This window comes from Pleurodeles waltl, chromosome 1_2 (assembly GCF_031143425.1).
Source record: "Pleurodeles waltl isolate 20211129_DDA chromosome 1_2, aPleWal1.hap1.20221129, whole genome shotgun sequence".
Classification (NCBI taxonomy): Eukaryota; Metazoa; Chordata; class Amphibia; order Caudata; family Salamandridae; genus Pleurodeles; species Pleurodeles waltl.
In genome coordinates this window covers 16,367,414-16,389,621 of record NC_090437.1, presented here as the reverse complement: position 1 = coordinate 16,389,621, position 22,208 = coordinate 16,367,414, and positions in this window count along the sequence as shown.

Sequence of the window (22,208 nt, the reverse complement as noted above, 5' to 3'; positions counted from 1 at the left end):
GCGTATTAAGGGTGGAACAAGGTTATACTGGGATGCCGACTGGACATCTCTTCCTGCATGTGTTGGGAGGCACTGGGACTGGGCGCAGGTTGGATCAGGGGAGTCTTCCAAATATATAGGGGGGCTGGGTCTGCTTGAGAGTGCATGCTTGTATGTGCATTCTGCAGCTGCGAACCTCTGATTATTCAGAGTTGCTTCCTATGACAGAAGAACCATCACTTCTTATCCTATTGAAAGTGGGCTGTCGGACCTGTTGAGTAGAGGATGTGTGAGGAAAAGAGACCCAAGTTTTGGTGTTTAGTACTATCCTTTTGAAAGTGGTTGGTTATCTTGATTGGATTTCTCCAGAGTTGCCACCTGGGGAGGTGTTCTATCAGCGTATCTATTTACTACAGACGCTTCTAACTGAATATCTTTGCCTTTCAGGACGGCTGCTGTCATTGACTTGAGCTGTGTGTCATTTAGCCCAGCAATTTCTGAAGGACTGCAGGCTGATCTTGTGTTGGTCTCCCAGGATCATGACTGGGGGCTATAGGATTGAGATTTAGGTGGTCATTACAACCCTGGCGGACGGTGTTAAAGCGTCGGTAAGACCGCCAACAGGCCGGCAGAATTTTTTTTTGAATTACGACCGTGGCGGAAACCACCAACAAAGACAGCCACTTTTACACTCAGACCACCACGGCAGTACAAACAAACAGCTCGGCGGTCAAAGCCAACACACAGGCGGAGGACAATGTAACGCCCACACTATTATGACAGGCCAATCCGCCACCTTTTCCGGGGCAGATTCACCGCGGATAAAAACACGGCGGAAACAGGAATTTCGAAGGAAAAACGCTCACCTCTACACACTCCACGAGGAAGGAGGACACCATGGAGCCGGAACTCCATATTCTCCCTGCGATAGTCTTCCTGCTCCTGTACCAGGAGCACCAACGCCGGCGGCGAAGATCACGGTGAGTACTGCACCTACGACACAGGGGAGGGGGGAGGGAAAAAACAGGGACACACAAACGCAACACCCCCACTCCCACCCTCACCCACTCCAACACACACACCAATGCATATCTATACATTACAGTTACACCCCCCAAACCCCCCGGAATAATGCAAAGACAAACGGAAATTAGTGTAACCATTGTAATATATCAAAATTCAGTAAGCAAAAATATACATATATACACTATTAACAAAATATACACAAAGATTAGTAGTCCAGGTATTGCACCATTTTTTGTCCGTGGACCACTGGGCCCAAAATGCACGGGCGAGGCCCACACACGATACCAGATCAAAACAGAGAGAACACTGCAGGGGCATCAGATAGAAATACAACAGGCACCTCAGGGGGAAGGGAAGGAGGGGCACCTCAGCCGGATGAGTGCACGACGCCAGATCCACGAGGGCCTCCATGCCCATTGATGTATCCTGGGGAGTACAAAGCCACAGTCTCACAAGTCTCTACAGTGGGTGGTTTGCCCACTGCTGCATCCTGTGGAGTGCAAAGCCACAGTCTCACAAGTCTCTACAGTGGGTGGTTTGCCCACTGCTGCATCCTGGGGAGTACAAAGCCACTGTCTCACAAGTCTCTACAGGGGGTGGTTTGCCCACTGCTGCATCCTGGGGAGTGCAAAGCCACAGTCTCACAAGTCTCTACAGTGGGTGGATTGCCCACTATTCAATCTTGGGGAGTGCAACGCCACAGTCTCTCAAATCTCTACAGTGGGTGGTTTGCCCACTGCTGCATCCTGGGGAGTGCAAAGCCACAGTCTCACAAGTCTCTACAGTGGGTGGATTGCCCACTATTTAATCTTGGGGAGTGCAACACCACAGTCTCTCAAATCTCTACAGTGGTTGGTTTGCCCACTGCTGCATCCTGGGGAGTGCAAAGCCACAGTCTCACAAGTCTCTACAGTGGGTGGTTTGCCCACTGTTCAATCCTGGGGAGTGCAAAGCCACAGTCTCTCAAGTCTCTACATTGGGTGGTTTGCCCACTGCTGCATCCTGGGGAGTGCAAAGCCACAGTCTCACAAGTCTCTACAGTGGGTGGTTTGCCCACTGCTGCATCCTGGGGAGTGCAAAGCCACAGTCTCACAAGTCTCTACAGTGGGTGGATTGCCCACTGTTCAATCCTGGGGAGTGCAAAGCCACAGTCTCTCAAGTCTCTACAGTGGGTGGTTTGCCCACTGCTGCATCCTGGGTGGGTGGTTTACCCACTGCTGTATCCTGGGGAGTGCAAAGCCACAGTCTCACAAGTCTCTACAGTGGGTGGATTGCCCACTATTCAATCTTGATGAGTGCAACGCCACAGTCTCTCAAATCTCTACAGTGGGTGGTTTGCCCACTGCTGCATCCTGGGGAGTGCAAAGCCACAGTCTCACAAGTCTCTACAGTGGGTGGTTTGCCCACTGTTCAATCCTGGGGAGTGCAAAGCCACAGTCTCTCAAGTCTCTACAGTGGGTGGTTTGCCCACTGCTGCATCCTGGGGAGTGCAAAGCCACAGTCTCACAAGTCTCTTCAGTGGGTGGATTGCCCACTGTTCAATCCTGGGGAGTGCAAAGCCACAGTCTCTCAAGTCTCTACAGTGGGTGGTTTGCCCACTGCTGCATCCTGGGTGGGTGGTTTACCCACTGCTGCATCCTGGGGAGTGCAAAGCCACAGTCTCACAAGTCTCTACAGTGGGTGGATTGCCCACTGTTCAATCCTGGGGAGTGCAAAGCCACAGTCTCTCAAGTCTCTACAGTGGGTGGTTTGCCCACTGCTGCATCCTGGGGAGTGCAAAGCCACAGTCTCACAAGTCTCTACAGTGGGTGGTTTGCCCACTGCTGCATCCTGGGGAGTGGAAAGCCACAGTCTCACAAGTCTCTACAGTGGGTGGGTTGCCCACTATTCAATCCTGGGGAGTGCAAAGCCACAGTCTCGCAAGTCTCTACAGTGGGTGGTTTGCCCACTGCTGCATCCTGGGGAGTGCAAAGCCACAGTCTCACAAGTCTCTACAGTGGGTGGTTTGCCCACTGTTCAATCCTGGGGAGTGCAAAGCCACAGTTTCTCAAGTCTCTACAGTGGGTGGTTTGCCCACTGCTGCATCCTGGGGAGTGCAAAGCCACAGTCTCACAAGTCTCTACAGTGGGTGGTTTGCCCACTGCTGCATCCTGGGGAGTGGAAAGCCACAGTCTCACAAGTCTCTACAGTGGGTGGATTGCCCACTATTCAATCTTGGGGAGTGCAACGCCACAGTCTCTCAAATCTCTACAGTGGGTGGTTTGCCCACTGCTGCATCCTGGGGAGTGCAAAGCCACAGTCTCACAAGTCTCTACAGTGGGTGGTTTGCCCACTGTTCAATCCTGGGGAGTGCAAAGCCACAGTCTCTCAAGTCTCTACAGTGGGTGGTTTGCCCACTGCTGCATCCTGGGGAGTGCAAAGCCACAGTCTCACAAGTCTCTACAGTGGGTGGTTTGCCCACTGCTGCATCCTGGGGAGTGGAAAGCCACAGTCTCAAAAGTCTCTACAGTGGGTGGATTGCCCACTGTTCAATCCTGGGGAGTGCAAAACCACAGTCTCTCAAGTCTCTACAGTGGGTGGTTTGCCCACTGCTGCATCCTGGGTGGGTGGTTTACCCACTGCTGCATCCTGGGGAGTGCAAAGCCACAGTCTCACAAGTCTCTACAGTGGGTGGATTGCCCACTGTTCAATCCTGGGGAGTGCAAAGCCACAGTCTCTCAAGTCTCTACAGTGGGTGGTTTGCCCACTGCTGCATCCTGGGGAGTGCAAAGCCACAGTCTCACAAGTCTCTATAGTGGGTGGTTTGCCCACTGCTGCATCCTGGGGAGTGCAAAGCTACAGTCTCACAAGTCTCTACAGTGGGTGGATTGCCCACTGCTGAATCCTGGGGAGTGCAAAGCCACAGTCTTTTGAGTCTCTACAGTGGGTGGTTTGCCCACTGCTGCATCCTGGGGAGTGCAAAGCCACAGTCTGTCAAGTGGATGACAGTCTCCACTGGTTCTGGAGGGGGCTTGGTGCCCAGAGTGCTTCATCCTGCCAAGGATAGACGTAGTGGATGCATATCTCCACTGGTTCTGGAGGGGGACTGGTGCCCAGAGTGCTTCATCCTGCCAAGGACAGACGTAGTGGATGCATGTCTCCACTGGTTCTGGAGGGGGACTGGTGCCCAAAGTGCATCACTCACCCCGTGACGGTCCCTGTTGCGTCAGTGCCCCTGCCGCTCATGGGCTAGCGGTGCTTGAGTTGGCGGGGCCCTGTTCAGCGGTGCTTGACTTGGCGGTCCTTGCCCTGTTCAGCGGTGCTTGCCCTATTTAGCGGTGCTTGACTTGGCGGTCCTTGCCCTGTTCAGCGGTGCTTGCCCTGTTCAGCGGTGCTTGACTTGGCGTTGCTTGCCCTGTTCAGCGGTGCTTGCCCTATTCAGCGGTGCTTGACTTGGCGGTCCTTGCCCTGTTCCGCGGTGCTTGCCCTGTTCAGCGGTGCTTGACATGGCGGTCCTCGCCCTGTTCAGCGGTGCTTGACTTGGCGGTCCTTGCCCTGTTCAGCGGTGCTTGCCCTGTTCAGCGGTGCTTGACTTGGCGGTCCTTGCCCATTTCATCGGTGCTTGACTTGGCGGTCCTTGCCCTGTTCAGCGGTGCTTGCCCTGTTCAGCGGTGCTTGACTTGGCGGTGCTTGCCCTGTTCAGCGGTGCTTGACTTGGCGGTCCTTGCCCTGTTCAGCGGTGCTTACCCTGTTCAGCGGTGCTTGACTTGGCGGTCCTTCACTGCCCAGCTGGGCTGGGGCTGGTGGTCCTTAATTGGGCAGCTGGGCTGTAGCTGGCTGGGGCTGGCGGTCCTTCATTGGGCAGCTGGGCTGTGGCTGGCGGGGCCATCCTGGGCAGCTGGGCTGTGGCTGGCGGGGCCTTCCTCGGCAACGACGATGGGGCTGGTGGAGCCTTCCTGGGCAGCTGGGCTTTGGCTGGTGGGGCCCTCCTGGGCAGCGACGATGGGGCTGGCGGGGCCCTCCTGGGCAGCGACAATGGTGCTGGCGGTGGCCTCCTGGGCAGCGACGATGGGGCTGGCGGTGGCCTCCTGGGCAGCGACGATGGGGCTGGCGGGGCCCTCCTGGCCAGCGGAGATGATGGCGGTCTTCTCCGCTATGCTGCTCCTCCCAGACTAGCCGGGTTTCTTCTGGCCCTTCCCCACCTTGGGAGGAGTCACAGCTCAGTCCATACTCCCACCGGGACCCATGGGAGCGGCTTGGGTGGCTGGAGTCTTCCCCCTCTCCCGCCGGGCACTGCCCACCTTCTGCTGCTTCACAGGGGGGGGATTGGTTATGCTGCGGCCCCGTGCCACACTGGCCCTCCTGGTGGCCAGTGCACTCTACATACCTGTGACAACAGGCACCACTAGTCCTGGAGATTTTGTGGCTGAGGTGCTAGTACGGGACCTATGAGTTGGACGGGGGGTGGTGGGAAATAGGTTAAGGGTGGACAGGAAAAGTTGTTTGGACAAACTGGGATGGGTAGCAGGAGGGGGTTTCGGAGTGGAGGAAGAGGTGGTGGTTGTGGTGCAGGTGCATTCGCTGGAGGCTGTTGTGAGGTGGATGTATTTTGGGTGGGTGTGCGTCTGCGTTCGTGTATCTTCGGAGGGGGCGTCACAGACACACTGGGAGAGGATACAGGGGATGTGTGAATGGTAGTGGGGGTGGTGAGTGCACGTGAGCGGGGTGTGCTAGTGGGTGTGCTGGTGTGGGACGTAGTGGCTGTAGAGGTAGTGCATGCAGGTGTGAGTGTAGACGAGACTGGGAGGGAGGAGGGAGATGACGAGGAGGGGGACATCGTGGAGGCAGTGGATGTTGGTGTGTCTGTATGTGTGTGATGTTTGCGTGAGTGCCTGTGGGATGTGTGGTGCTTATGTTTGCCTGAGCTTCCCTTGTTTGGTGAGGTGTGTGCAGGCTGGTCTGATGGTGGGCTTGGGATAGGCTGAGGTACAGGGGATTGGATCTGGGTGGAGGAAGTTGGAGGGGGGAGGCTAGACACAGGGACAATGGCTGCCATCAGTGCTGAGGCCAGAGTTTGAAAGGTTCGGTGAAGGGCAGCCTGACCAGAATGAATGCCCTCCAGGAATGCATTGGTTTGTTGCAACTCCCTTTCTACACCCTGGATGGCCTTCAAAATGGTAGACTGCCCAACAGTGAGGGACCTGAGGAGGTCAATGGCCTCCTCACTGAGGGCAGCAGAGGTGACAGGGGCTGAGGTGCCTGGGGCGAAGGTGATGCCCACCCTCCTGGGTAAGCGTGCACGGGGCGAAGGCTGAGGGGCTGCTGGGAGGGCGGTGCTGGTAGGGGGGGTGGCGGCTGTACCTGTAGAAGTGGGGGGCACAGTTGTTGCCGCCACCACAAGGGAGCTCCCATCGGAGGACGAGTCTGTGTCGCTGGTTTCAGCTCCTGTCACAGCCGTGGTGCTCCCCTCACCCTCCGTCCCACTGGTGTATTCAGAGTCCGTAATGTGGCCCTCCATGGCCATGTGGGATGCAGCTCCCTCGTGCTCCGGTGCCACTGCTCCTCTGCCTGATGATGCTAATGCACACAAGAACAGGGAGACCGCAAAAAAAGGGGGGGGGAAACAGAAGAAAGACATGTTGAGTGCATGGCTTACCACTACAGTTGGCGGACAAGACAGACACAGAAGCCCCCTGCACTACGTCGCGCTGTTGGGCTCTACAGTGCAATTCCTGGGAAATGGCCTACAAGGCTATGGACAACATCTGCACACATAGATGACACAGGGGCATGAATAGCTGTACTTGGCACTCTACAGAGGTGGGGTGGGGGGCCCCAGGGCCATGCCTTACGAAGGGGCCTAGCCTACGAAACTCGCCCTGGCCTAGGGAAACCCACAGCCCTCCTCTCCCACCCAGACTCCTCCACTGCGCGCAAAGTCAGCTGAATGAGAGTGTACTCACCCCCTTGTGTCTGCTGTGATGCTCTCAAGCGCCCATCCAACTCCGGGTAGGCCACCGCCAGGATCCTGAACATCAGGGGGGTCATGGTTTGACGGGCACCCCTCCCACGTTGGGAGGCCATCCCCAGCTGAGCCTCCATCGTCTTCTTGCTCCAGCGGCGAATGTCCTCCCATCTTTTCCGGCAGTGGGTGCTCCGTCTGTGGTGGATCCCCAGGGTCCGGACGTCCTTGGCGATGGCCCGCCAAATATCCTTCTTCTGGTGGGCGCTGACCTACATGAAATGTACAGGGGAAGAAGAGAAGTCATTACCAACTGCGCTGTCAAAGTGAGTGGCCCCCATCCCTACCCTTGCCATGTGGCACATGCACCCACCGTCTTTCATGCACGCAGAACTCTGTCCCCTTCCTTCTTACAACTAGCCCTCTCCACACAGGCATAGCCCATACAACATGCCCCCTTTGTACTTACCTGTTGGTCTGGAGGACCGTAGAGTAGAGTGTACTGGGGGAGTACCCCATCGACGAGCTTCTCCAACTCCTCTGCAGTGAAGGCAGGGGCCCTTTCCCCAGACGCACGAACCATTGTCTCTTCCAGACCGAGGTCACAGCAGCACTTGCAGTGTAGGTCCTCTCCTGTCGAAGATCAGGTATCGAGTGATTCAAAGATAGAAAATGGCGGTCACGTACGCAGCGGTGCGTACCATCACCGCTGGCGTACATCGTCATTGGCTCCTGGGACCCATAGGGTCCAATGTTAACCAATGCAGCATTGCGCCACGGTCTTCGACCGCCTACCGCGACGGTGTACAACGCCAGCGCAGTAACCTCACATCCCATTGTCCCAGTTTAGAGGTCAGGCAGCCGCCATTTCAGGGGCCCACATGGCTTTATTTTTAACTGCGTCACACATACCTAGGCCTTGGCTCAACACACATACAGGCCACATTTTGGGTATGAATGGTGTTCTGTGTGGACTGTGGGTACATACCTCTGAGTTGTTTGACTCTGTGTTCACTGTTGTCCTTCATAGGCACCGTCCGCTGGGACATGTGAGGAGATTGCGGAATCCTCCGGTGTACCGACCGCTGGTGGACCTGTCAACAATGGAGGAAAGAAATTTGATTATCACCTACAGGTTTGACCGTGCCACAATCCAGGAACTGTGTACCCAGTTGGAGCCAGACCTGATGTCAGCAATCCGCCATCCCACAGGAATCCCCCCTCAAGTGCAGGTGCTATCAGTGCTCCATTTCCTTGCAAGTGGGTCTTTTCAAACAACTGTGGCCATGGCATCAGGGATGTCCCAGCCTATGTTTTCCAACGTATTGTCCAGAGTGTTGTCTGCCCTGCTGAAACACATGCGGAGCTACGTCGTTTTCCCTCAGGTGGAGGATTTGCCTACAGTGAAAGGTGACTTCTATGCCCTTGGACATATCCCCAACATCATAGGTGCCATTGATGGGACCCATGTGGCTTTGGTCCCCCCCCCACAGGAGTGAACAGGTGTACAGGAACCAGAAGAGTTATCATTCGATGAATGTACAGATGGTATGTTTGGCAGACCAGTACATCTCCCATGTGAATTTCATATTCCCTTGCTCAGTGCATGACGCCTACATCATGTGGAATAGCAGCATCCCTTATGTGATGGGTCAACTCCAGAGGCACCGTGTGTGGCTATTAGGTGACTCTGGTTACCCCAACCTGTCATGGCTACTGACCCCAGTGAGGAATCCCAGGACAAGGGCAGAGGAATGCTACAATGAGGCCTATGGGCGAACTAGGAGGGTGATCGAGCGGACCTTCGGCCTCCTGAAGGCCAGGTTCAGGTGCCTGCATATGACAGGTGGATCCCTATTCTACTCACCAAAGAAGGTGTGCCAGATCATGGTGGCCTGCTGTATGCTTCACAACTTGGCTTTGCGACGACAGGTGCCTTTTCTGCAGGAGGATGGTCCAGATGGCGGTGTTGTGGCAGCTGTGGAGCCTGTGGACAGTGATGAGGAGGAAGCAGAGGAAGAAGTCATGCAGAACAGGGACTCAGTCATCCAGCAATATTTCCAGTGAAACACAGGTTAGACTACATTCCTGCCTACTACATGTACTTTTACACTTCTACCTCTATCCTGTCTGTCGATTTCACCCAGTGTATGGTCACTGAGTTGTCACTTTCCCTTACGGTTTCACAGGTGTGGGTCCCAACGTGTGTCATCTGCTTAGATTCCTCAGGGACTAGAGCTGTGTGACATAGGTATGTTGACATTACTATTTCATGAACATTTTGTCACTGTAATTGCAAATACACTATTTCGAAATCACAGACAGACTCCAGATCTTTTGGTGCTTTATGTGTGTTTATTTAAATGCAAAATATTGGAGGGGGAAGTTAAATGGTGAGGGGTGATGGCGAAGGAGTGGCCATGGCAGAGTCCAGTCTATTAGTCTCACAGGTGCATTGCCCATATGGTCATAGGAAGTGGAGCTGGGGCAGTTTCAATATGGACAGGGTGACAAAGTAGGACAGTGGGATGACAATCAAGGTGGTCTAATTTCTTGGCGGGGGTCTTGGCATCGTGCTCTGTCTTGTTCCTGGATCTCAGGGACCGTTTGCGGGGGGGTTCTCCCTCTGCAGGGGGTGGGGTGCTGGTGTGGTGGTCCTGTGGCGGTGCCTCCTGTCCACCAGCGCGGCAGAGGTGGTGGGCAGTTCATCATCCATGCTAGTGTCAGGGGCCCCTTGTAGTGCCACAGTGTCCCTCCTGGGGTTGAGTACTTCCTTCAGCATCCCTACGATGGAGCCCAGGGCAGAGCTGATGGTTCTGAGTTCCTCCCTGAACCCCAAATACTGTTCCTCCTGCATGCGCTGGGTCTCCTGAAACTTTGCCAGTACCGTTGCCATCGTCTCCTGGGAGTGGTGGTATGCTCCCATGATGGAGGAGAGGGCCTCGTGGAGAGTGGGTTCCCTTGGCCTGTCTGCCCCCTGTCGCACAGCAGCCCTCCCAGTTCCCCTGTGTTCCTGGGCCTCTGTCCCCTGGACCGTGTGCCCACTGCCACAGCCCCCAGGTCCCTGTGTTGTTGGGGTGGTGGGTTATCCTGGGTTCCCTGTAGTGGTGGACACACAGCTGATTGATGTGTCCTGGGGACGGAGGTATGGGCCCGCTGGGTGGCTGCTGTGCTGGTGTTTCCAGAGGGGGGAAGGTCTGTGGTGGCCTGTGCCTGTGTGAGGGGAACCGACTGTCCCGAGGCCCACGATGGTCCAGGCTGGTCATCTAGATCCAGGTGGACAGAGGTGCTGTCATCACTGTGGGCCTCTTCTGTGGATGGAGTGGAGATGTCTGGACCCTCCTGTCTGGTGACGTTGGGTAGTGGTCCTGCAGGGGTGTAAAGGCATGATTATTGCATCTGTGTGTGTCATGGTGTGCAATGGGTGGGTGACCGTGTAACCCAGTGCTGGCATTCCTGTGTGGGGGCTTGTGTGATGATTGTTTAGGGGAGTGTATGGGTATGTGCAGTGGGCATGCTTTAGTGATGGGGGGCCCTGCGTTGGTGTTGCATGCAGGGCTTGGTGTTGGGATGGGTGGTTTGTGATATTGGTACATTTGTGAGGAGTTGGAGTGATAGGGTTGGGGGCGAGGTTGGGGGTATGTGATAGCATACAGGTAGGGTGGGGGATATGGTAGTTAAAGGTTTAGAGTCCATTCCTCCACCGACTCCTGCAAGGCCCTCAAGATGTAGAATTGCCAAGACCTGCTCCTCCCATGTTGTTAGTTGTGGGTGAGGAGATGGGGGTCTGCCGCCAGTCCGCTGAACCGCCTGGTGGTGTCTTGAGACCACGGAACGCTCCTTCCCCCGTAGGTCGTTCCACCTCTTCCTGATGTCCTCCCGTTTTCTTGGGTGTTGTCCTACTGCGTTGACCCTGTCGACTTTTCTTCGCCATAGCTCCATCTTCCTTGCAATTGAGGTGTGATGCACCGGTGATCCAAATAGCTGTGGCTCTACCCGGACAATTTCCTCCACCATGACCCTGAGCTCCTCCTCCGAGAACCTGGGGTGTCTTTGCCGTGCCATGGGGTGGTGTAGGTGATGTGTGGGGTGGTGTGTGTGGTGATAAGTGTGGTGATATGTAGTGGTGTGTTGGTGTTTTGTGGGTGGTGTTGTGTGCCTGTGGATGCTAGTTTGTGGATGGTGGTGTATCTCTCTGGCCTTCTCTCTGTAATAGTGGTCGTAGGGGTTTGTGGGTGATGTGGGTGTGTGTTTTATATTGTATTGGGTGTGTGGGAGTGGTGTGTGTATGTGTATCAGGTGTGTGTATTTTGAATTGTCCAATGTGGCTGTGTTTTGTAAGAGTGTGTGTATTTTGAGCGCGGCGGTGTGTACTGCCCATGGAATACCATGGGTGAAAGACCGCCGCGTGGATTCGTGTGTCGTGATAGTGTGGGTGTATTGCTGTTGCCGTGACGGTGGAGGTTTTGTTATCGCCAGTTTATCACTGACCTTTGGTGTGGCGGACTTGTGTGGGTGTCTGAACTTTGGCGGATTCCGAGATGTGGGTCATAATAGCTGTGGCGGAATTCCGTGGTCACGGCAGTGTGTTGGCAGTCTTCTGCACGGCGGTAAGCGGCTTTTACCGCCGATGTTGTAATGAGGGCCTTAGTGTTTCCAAAGTTGTCAGCGAGAAATGGGCTCTGCTGCTATTTCCTTTTACTGAAGATGCCTTGGCTAGGGCGCTCGTGCCCTGGCTGAAGATATCTGTCATCGTACTGACATGAGAGGTGCTGAAGTCTTGTGCTTTTGTGGAACTGACTGCGTAGTGATCTTGTGTATCTGTCTTAGAGATGTAATTTAGAGGCGTTGAAGGGACCCAGACTAAGGCTCTTTCGTTCTCTGGTCGTACCGTGGGTTACTGAAGTTGCAGTTTCCCTTTAAGTTTGCATTTCAGAAATGATTCAGTTGGTGATAAGAAAACACTGTTTTGTCCCTCCAATTTATGGCTTGACATTTCAAAAATAGAGTAATTTGGCAGCCAAGTTGTTTGAGGGAACATTTTGTTCTGAGATTTCCTTTTTTGAGTTCTTTAAACTTGATTTTAGCAGTGGTTCCTGCAGAGACTAAAAGGGGATTTTCCTTTTTTGAAGGTAGATGTGTTTGTAGAGCATTATCTGTTTCACTAAGTGAACCTGGGGGTCGTGCAGGTCTGTCTACTGGTGGTGTTTTTGGCTTTTATGAGTTTTTTTTCTGATTAATGTGGTACTGACCATTTTAAATGCGGTGATAGGTGAACTGGCCTGCTGATCCTATAAGGGCTTGGTTAGCTTGGCTACTGGCAGAATTATCTGCTCCGGTGCTGCAGTGAGACTGCTTGTGACCTCCCATCCCACCAGTGAGGACTGATCCGACCTTATTGCTAGCTTACACGCTTCCTTGAGACCCTCCATCACCTCCCCTAAGAACACAGGTAAGGTGCCTAACTTCTCCAGTACTGGAGAGCATGTACATCTGGGGGTCAGTTCTAGGGTGTCTTCTTGTACTCTTTTAATCAGCTTGTTCAGCTCTTTAATTCTATTGTCGGTCAAAGCCACATGGGCAGCAACTTGTGTTGAGGACCTCACTTTGGGCATCCATTTTGATGGAGTGGTAACCTAGGGCCTCAACTATTGATTGAAGTCATCAACAAGGAGGGCCAAATATCAATGTTGGATCGGGCCTGGTGCTTTATGGTGCTGTTGTGCTTCATGCTTCCAGCAGGGGATGAGGTTTCCTTGGTACTTTTTGTACCCTTAATTAGGGTGTCATAGTCCTCATCTGTGACATAGTAGGCCAGTAATTCATTCCACTCTTCCAGAAGACTGGGCTATTGTGTCACTGTTTAACTTTCTTTGGCCTCTTTCTACCCCTTGTGTAATTTTCCCTGATAGGTTTTGGAGGCTTCTTCCTGGATTGGCCGTGTCCGCGTCATTGTCTGGCTGGTGTCCAGCTTTCCGGGGGCTCATAGTTGTATTCTTAGAGTACAGGGTTTCCCATGTATTTAATTGAGTCTGAGACTCCTGCCCAACTGCCACCGTGTGGCTGTTCAAGTAAAATTCTGTGGAACTTCTTTTTCGTTCCTGTGATTCGCCTTGTTTGATATCTTCAGCCTCTATTTTTAGGCCCTTAGGTGTTTTGTCTGTGTGGACTGGAGCAGAATTTGAAGTTTCTGGACACTTGCTGGGAGGCTCATAAGGTTGATTAAGTGAGTGCTCACAAGGAAGAGTTGCTGCTATTGCGGTGTTTATTTTGCCTGGGGTCTGGTTCAGGGTTTGACCTTTTGATTGAATGATAATAGTCGGGGTCAGTGGAACTGGCAGAACCATGATTGCTGGGATAGTTGGATAAATAACAGCACCAGCATCTTTTAACTGTTGGAACTTAGTTGTAATTTTTGACAGACAGTCTAGCTCCCGTATTTCACTTATATTTACCAAGGGCTGCAACCTGTTGTTAGATTTCTTGTTTTTACCTTTTTTGGGGGGTGGATTTTTTTGTCTCCCTGACCTCATTGTGGGCTTTGGCAGATCACAACTATGGGTTGTATATTCCTCCAAGAAACAGGCTGCATAAACTTCCTGATTGTTTAGGCTTCCATGCGCCGGTACTGTGACCGTAGTTTCAAGTCAGGGTCCAGAGGTCTATGGCTTGTGTCCACTGTCTAGTTCTACACCTAGCTATAGCTATAGCAGTGCAACAAAATGTCAACAGTGCAAGTGTTAGGGGGACCTCTAGGAAATGCTCTATGAGTGAGCACGTCCCACGCATCAACAGTCTCCGAGAGGCTCCAGACCTAGTAGGCCTAACAAGATCAACAGGGTCTTGGTTTGCTGGGCAAGGCTTGTGTCTTTATAATTGCTGTTTATCACTGATTTTAAAGAACCCAGTATGCTTTGGGTGATAGCAGCCTTCCCTTGGCACTGCCTCACCCCCCTGTATGTGTTATGAAGGTTCCAGGATGTCTGGGAGTCCAGGAATGCCAAAGAAAAACAAACACTTGCCGGACACTTCTTGGGGGATGGGGGAAGTGGGGACACAAGCACACCCAAGTCACTTTGGTGAAAGAGGGCCCAGTAATTGGTAGTTGACCTGGCAACTAGCATACCGAGTGTTAGATTCCTGACTCCATGCTCCTGGCTTGTTCTTGGCTCTTAGGTGGAGTACAGGGCAGACAGACAGGGGGCAGGGGCGAGGAGTACTAGATTCCCTGTTCCTCCTCACCCTCAGCACCATTCCACGCTCTTGCCTTGGCTGCCTTGCTGTGCGGCAGCATCCTGTATGCAGGCTCACCTGGCTCTCTGAACACTGTATACCAAGCACCACTTATAATACTATGTCACTGTCTATGTTGCTGTTGTGCTCCCCAACAACCCACTGCCGTCTGCTGTATGGGGCAGTTGGCAGCTTCTGCTGTCTATGGTGCTAAGAGGCGCCACCATGCCCCGTGGTACGTCCCAGGGAGCAAGCCAAGCGGCAAGGTGACAGGCAACAGGGGCAGGGACACAAGACAAGGATACGGACCCGGCCCCAGGAATTGGCTCAGGTCCTAAATCTAAGACCTCTAGGAGAAAGGCAGTTATTTACAGGACAGCGGCATTTACTGGAGCGGGAGCCATAAGCAAGCAAGTGTTCTGCAGCTTCGGACCTTAAAAAGTAAACCTACAAGGGGACACGAATAGGTCAGCGAACCTTTTGACTCGCATTTAAGATGTTACCACCGTAGATCCAGTACATGCAGATCGATAATCAATAACTAATCAGTAACATCAATAATGAATGATAATCAATAGCATTAGTAATCAATTGCAGTCAGTAATTATCACACGGCATGACCTTTCAGTCATTAATAACCACACCTTTTAGTAAAAGTTAGAATATTTATTTCCCTATATTAACAATGCTAATGTCATGTAAGATAATCTCAAAATCCAATGATAAACATACAGAAACATCACTGGCAGTCCAAATTTGCGAAAGAAATGTAATCTAATCAAAGCTTGAATCACTTCACATTCTAAGGTTACATTGCAACTTAATAACAAGAACAAATGAGCAAACGATATTACATACATTTATAGGAAAGATATCAATTAGTGAAGATCCTTTTCTAACACCAGATTGGCATTAGCATGATAGGCTTCATGGAAAACAGTTTAGTCAACACAAATTTAGAAAACATCTAACTATGGCTCTATCAAAATAGTGCATTTGGTACCTAGAAAGGAAAGCAAATAGACTTAAGAAACACATCAGTAATAATATACCTCTCCTCAAATGGATCGGCAAGCTAAGATAGTCTTCGTCATCAGGACATAAGTTTGGTCAGCAAGGCATCAGGATTCAGCATCAAAGTTCAGAAAACCACAAAGTCTTTAAGCATCAAAGTTAAGCACGTCTCTAGACGCTCAGTAAATTATGATGGTGGCAAAATGCAAGAGCTCAATGGCAACGTCTTCTCAGTGCAGTCCGGCTAAGTTAGATTTCCTAAAGGTACTTCCCAAGTCCCCATTGGCCAAGGGATTGCATTTTCACGCTTTGTCCAATAAAACTAAAACTTCAAATCTATCATTTCTACTAGTACTCGGTTCACATGTCGCTGTTTGGCTTCTCTTGTAATGTCCTCTTCGTCCGGCTCGGCAGGTAACAATATTGTTTCACCTTATACCCCAGTCAGTGTTTCCATTGTTCTCCTCCTGAGAAAGTCAGTCTTACACACATTACACTCATACTGTTACATTTTATAAGAACAGCGTCTTCTACCAAGCAGTTCTCATGAGAAAGGCGTTTAGCTATGGGCACATTTAGTCAGCACAGTGGAAAATTACAGTTTAACCCTCTAAGCAAACATTTTATTTATCGGTTCAGAAATACAACTTAACATGAGGCCGTGCAACTAGGCCAAGATCTCCGCTAAGTTAAGGCCTACAATTAATAAAGCTAAGACATAATGCACAGCCCTTAATATGATGTACTACTACATTAATCAAACATAAGCTCCATATTTCATATTAATAAGCCATTAATAAGTATACTTTGTGAACATTGGTGGCCACTCACGTGGACACATTTTCAAATGCATGCATTATTTTTCTCTAAATTAATACATTTTCTACGCAACTCCATCTCTCAGAAAACATGAATATTCATTAACATTTTTATTAAAACACCTGCTCTAGCACTTCCCCTCCCCTCTGCTCTACGGCTCCACTCCACTCCGCCTCCTTCGTCCGTACGTGCATGCATCATTTGTGCGTCCTTAATGCAAGTAGTTTAAAGTTCCTTCTATCAACCTAGTAGCAGTCCTGCACCCTTCCTTTACCATCTTGCTCCAATGCCGCTGTCCCAACTCCAGTCCAAGGAACTGACTCAAAAATAGTTCAAAACATAGAACCTAAACAACATGAACATACCACAGTCCGAAGGTAAAATATATTAAAGTGTGCCAAGAAACACCGCAAGATAATGAAACCAATCCAAGCTCTTTAAAGAATGCATTAACTGATTCATTTCGCAGTTGTAGTAACAAATACACCTCTGACAGTGATAAAGATTGCACATTTTTTAAACATTAAAGAACCTTTTTACAAACATGTTAGTTTGTAGAGCTACGCTGCTGATAAATCCAAGGTAGCCAAATTGGTGACACAGGGGAGGAAAAGAAGGGGAGAATGTTAGAAAGTGGACAGATAAATAGCGAGCAAGGTTCCGAGCAAGATGACTGGGAGGGAGGAAGGCAGAGGAAGAGATATGGGAAGGAAAAAGTGAAAGGGAGGTGCTAGAGCTAATATATATAAATTAAAAGGTATTAATAAATGTTTAAGTATTTTGAATAAAGAAAATTATAGAACTTGATTAATGTAGAAAAATAATGTGCACGTTTGAAAATGTGCCCTCGGAGAATGATCACCAAGATTCACAAATGTACTAATAAAATGAATAACATGTATGAAATATAGAAAATCATATTGAATAATGTTGTAATATGTCATATTGAAAGATATTAGGTATGTTTTGCATTATATTGTAGAGCTTAACTTAGCCAAAGTAGTGACCTAGTTTTTCCAGGCCTTGTGCAGAAGCCGAATACGCTCAATGTAGAAATGCTAATGTGCTGAAGTAACCATGAACCGCTTGTTTAATAAAATCTGCTCAGCTAAAATCCTATGCGTGAACTGAGGAACAGGAGATGAAGAAATAAAAATTAGTATCAAGGACTGTGTAAAGCATTCAGAATGTACTTTCCCAGGACTCGAACAATGGAGACACTGACTGGAGAAGAAGATGCAACATTTTCTATCCCTGACGAGCCGGATGATGAGGACATTGTAAAGTGAACCAATCAACTACATGGGAACTGTGTAATGTTAGAATTCATAGATTGGGGAAACAAGGACTATTGGATAATACAACATCGTGTGATTAATTGACCAATTAGAAATTGCGGGATAGTCTGGGCAACTTTGATATAATGCTGTGACAAGGGGGGAAAGTTGTTAGAACAGATGAGAGGAGAACAGATGATGATACGGGGAGAGAGAGTGGCACCAAGGCGATTCGAGATTCTTTCATTGGGCTCAAGCATTTGAGAGCCTGATGAGATGATGATCGATTGATGACCTGAAGACGAAGAGTGACTTTGTTGCTGATCCATATCATGGATAGGTAGCTATGACAATGTGACTGAATTAACTTTTGTGCCTTTGTTTTCTAGGTACCACCTGCGCTGTCTAATAGTTTTCCTTTTAGATAGATGTTTTTCCAAATTCATATTTAAAATTGTTTTCGCATGAAGTCCCACATGCTAATGCTAATCTGGGTTAGGTGAGGTTCCTATTTTAGACATGGACAACTATAGTGACAAATGATTGACGGACTGATTTGCTGAACTCCGCTACCCATGTTGACGTATTCACCTTTGATTCATGTGTTGGCGTATGCTGAGGCGTTAGAATACATTTTGTCTCAAGTTCTGATTAGATTATGTTATTGGTGGTCACTAATGAATTAATCTTGATTTGCTTTGAATATAGTTTGAATTAACCCCATGACTTCGTATTGTAACTAATAGGGAAATAAAATTGATAAAAAGTATATTGAGTTGTGGTTATTCATGACTGAATGTCATGGTGCGATGTTATTAACTGCTGATTAATGTTTTGCTTAATGGTTATTAATTTGTGTATTGATTATTGATGAACATTGGTTACACCGTAGCTACAATACTCCATGCAAATCAAAAGGGTTATCGACCTATACGCGTCCCCTTATTAGTTTACTCATTAAGGACCGGGCGCTCCAACAGAAGGAAATACAAATGTAAACAGAAGGCACTGATAGATAAATCTTCGGGTGGTGCTCACAAGCCACATTTCCCTGGTGATGTCTGCAGTATGATTGAAAAAGAAAACGGACGAGCAGTTCAACCATGGATTAAACCATGTTTGGTGGAAAATGGCCAACATCTTTGAATCTTGTGCTGCTAATTCCCCCCTACCGTAATGCAATATTTCAAGAGTATGTAAATAAATAGTTTGTAACTAGTTTCAAGTAACTTGGTGAGCATGTTAAATGTTAAAATTCAAAATCATTTTTTTAAAGTTGTTCTCTGCTTTTAATCATAATGGAAGACTGTCACCAGCATTCTATAATCTATTTTTTTTTTTAAAACACTGGCTCCGTGTCATAAAGCTTGTGTCAAACAAAAAGGGCAAGCAGCACCACAGAGGAACCATACAAGGCAAATGATGGTTCCAAAGTACGGAATATTTCAACAAAGCAGTCAGCTGGAGAACACAAGCACTCATGGATTGCTTTAAAAAGTTAACTTAGCAGCCGGTGCAAGCAACAATGGGTGCTGGGGGTGTGTGCAGTGACATGGGGAGCAGAAACACAGGAAAGATGATCAGCTGGAGAACACATGCACTCGTGGAGTGCTTTAAAAAATAAACAGATTAGCTGCAGGTGCAAGCAGCAATAGGTGCGGGCAAGGCGCACTGACATGGGGGACAGTAACATGGAAAAAATGAAGGTGAAACATGGGATGTAAAAAAAATAGTACCTCATTGACAGCGTGAGAGGCAGACGACCATTAATCAACAGGAATCAATCTGTACTTCATCCATGTGCTAGATTTGAAACCGGAATAACACATGGCATGCACTGATCAATCAGGAGCCAGCAAAGAAGAGCGTCAATTCAGCCAAAAAATGGGAAGCAAAGGCAGGCTCCAAAGGCTTTATTGTAAATAATACCCCTCCCAAGCACAGCAATTGCGCTGTGTAGGTGAGACCTACAAAGCTAGATTTCCTACAAAAAACCCGTTATGATATGAGACCAATGGCTATGACTGTACATATTGAGACGAGTATTAAATTGGACCGCATGACTACTGAGAAATAGAGAGAAAAGAAAGACAAAACTGTAAAGACATAATTCTGGAGTTGTCTAGAAAGTAAATTAGATTGTTAAGAGAAAGGCTGGAGAGGAGACATGCCTGAAAAAACTTTCCCTGTTATAATTCCTGGAAAAGGGCAGGATAAAGAGAGAAACAAAAAAAGAGAATGTGCCTGCAACAGTGATAGCAGGCAAGTACAAGACTGTAACTGAGCATTTGAAAAAGAGAACTCTAGAAATTAATATTAACTGGTAGAAGATTTTGAGAACAAAACGGAAACCTGAAGAGTCAGAGAATCCTTATTATGAGAGGCTAATGAAGCTTTATAAGAAACATAATAGAGTCGAAAAGCCAGAAAAAGATGGTTAGCGGCTGCTTCAAAGAATAAGTTAAGATCAGAAATTAGTAATAATTTTTAACAGAGTGAATTGTGTTGGTTGACGAAGGGCACTGATAAGTTATTGATCTTAGTGAAAAATAGCAGTGATTATTTGAGAAAAGACAAACGTAGCTAAAAGAGAAGTTAGATGATCTCTTCAAAGAAAGAATTTAAGAAAGGATTGTGGCCTCAGATGGGTTAAAAAATGAATTTGTGCAACGTGGAATGAATCAAGTGATGCAAGGAGCTAGAAGAGATGAAATTAATGCAGATGTTAAAATGTTGAAAAAGAATACAGCTTGTCATTGTTGTGGAAGGATCGGGCATGGAAAAGAGAGTGTAGACAAAATCCTACGAGGATTCAGGAAAATTCAGAACAAATCCAGCAGACACGGAGAGGTAATGTGATATAGAATATGCAAAATTCAGGGCAGAACATACTGAATCAAAAAGCGTTTAAGTGTCCATGCCAACAGCCCAATAATGCAACAAAATATGGGAAATAAAGTATCATGTAATGCTGGACACCAACAAAATACTATTATTCTGAACGAAGCGATGGCTGAAAGCAGTTCACAATGATGGTGCCTGAGGCAGAAGGAGGATTACTTGCTTGGAGCAGTCCTAGAAGTAGACCAGAGAATGTCCCATATATTGACAGAGAAGTCAATGGCCATGCTGTTTCATTTCTGATTGATACAGGGGCCACCTGTTCTACAGTTCTTTCTGTAGAAGTTCCAAACTTACCCCTGTCAGGAAGAGAATTCCAAGTTGTAGGGATCAGCAATAAATACACTGCTAATCAGTTCACAGATGTTCCAGTCAAAATAGATAGGACAGATGAAGAATAAACATCAATTTATACTGAGCGATTGAAGTGCTGTGAATTTGCTTGGAAGGGACCTTCTTTGCAAAATGAACGGTGTCCCATATTGCACACTGGATGAAATCAAAGTTGAAATGCAAGATGAGGATTCAGTTTTTAAACTAAGTTCAGGAGACACAAAGGTTGAATTGTACCCAGTTTTGAAAAAAAGATTTACCTGTGGATTTAAGACATACTGTCAAAGGAAATGTATGGGGTTATACTGGGAAAGAGATTGGATTAATTAAAAGAGCAGAACCAGGACAAATAAAGAGTAAACCAAATGCAATATTACCTAGGGAGTACTGGCTTGTAAAAGAGGCAGAGGAACGAATGAAGCCAGTGATTGAGCAAATGACTGAGCAAAGAACTCTCAGAGGAGTATCTGGTAGTCCTTGCAGGTCTCTAGAGACCGGGCTTAAAAAGCTGAATGGCAAATGGAGACTCGTGCAAGATCTCTGAATGGTGTTAAAAATTGTTGTCCCTTGTCATCCAGAGATACCAACTACAACAGTGATTTTGTTTTAAATTCCATCAGAAGCAGAATGGTATATAGTCAATGACTTATGCCATGCATTCTTTTCAATTCCACTACATAAGGGTTCTCAGTTCCACTTTGCATTTCAATTTTTGAATTTAGTTTTCTTGTGGTGCAGGATCCCACAGGGGCATACAGAGAGACCTTCAATTTTCTCTGAAATACTGAAGGAAGATTTAGAGAGTCTAAAATTTCCGTGTAATTCTGTCCTCGTTCAATAAATTGATGACTTGCTAATAGCATCCAAAATGAAAGACGACTGTAAACTGAATGCAATTGCGTTGTTAAACCATTTGACTGAAAATGGCCATAAAGGTTTCTTGACTAAAATGTGGTTTTGTGAAAAAGAAGTTGTTTATCTCGTACACCATACTGAAAAGGTTTGAGGAAAGTTGTGGTTTTGGTGTTGTTCATGAATATGGATCACTATGGTTACAGAGGGAGTTTATGATGTCTCAAGGTGCTCCCATCAAAAACAGCATGTGTATATTGGATTTGTTGGGTGCAATTCAGAAGCCAAAAGAAGTGGCAGTTTTGAAGGGCAAAGCCCATAAAGCTGGCAAGGACACAGTTACATTACAAAACAGATACACCGATCAGATGGTAAGGTATTGTGTTTTGCAAGAAAAGTCAATTGTTCAAAAGAATCGAAATGATGATTTCACAGTTGAGAATAAACCAAGCTCAAATAATTGTTTTGTGATGGCTTCATTGCAGACATCTGTTAGTGAACTAAGGGACTTGCAGGAAGATGCTCCTGTAAATGATAAAAGGAAATGGGAAAAACTGAGCCATAAAAAGAATTCTTTGTAAGGATTTGCATGTAAAGTCAGAACAGAAATATGCCTTGACAATTTAAATGTTACAGCTCATCTGTAAATATTTGCATAATCAAACTCATGTAGGAAGCGGTAGTCTGGTGAGGACTTTTAAAAAATATTGGAAGAATACAGGATTTCAAGATGTTGCTGAGGATGCATGTAATCACTGCTTTTATGCCATTTAAATAATCAGGACAGCAAAACTGTGACAGTTATGAATCACACTGGCAAATCTGAAGACCAA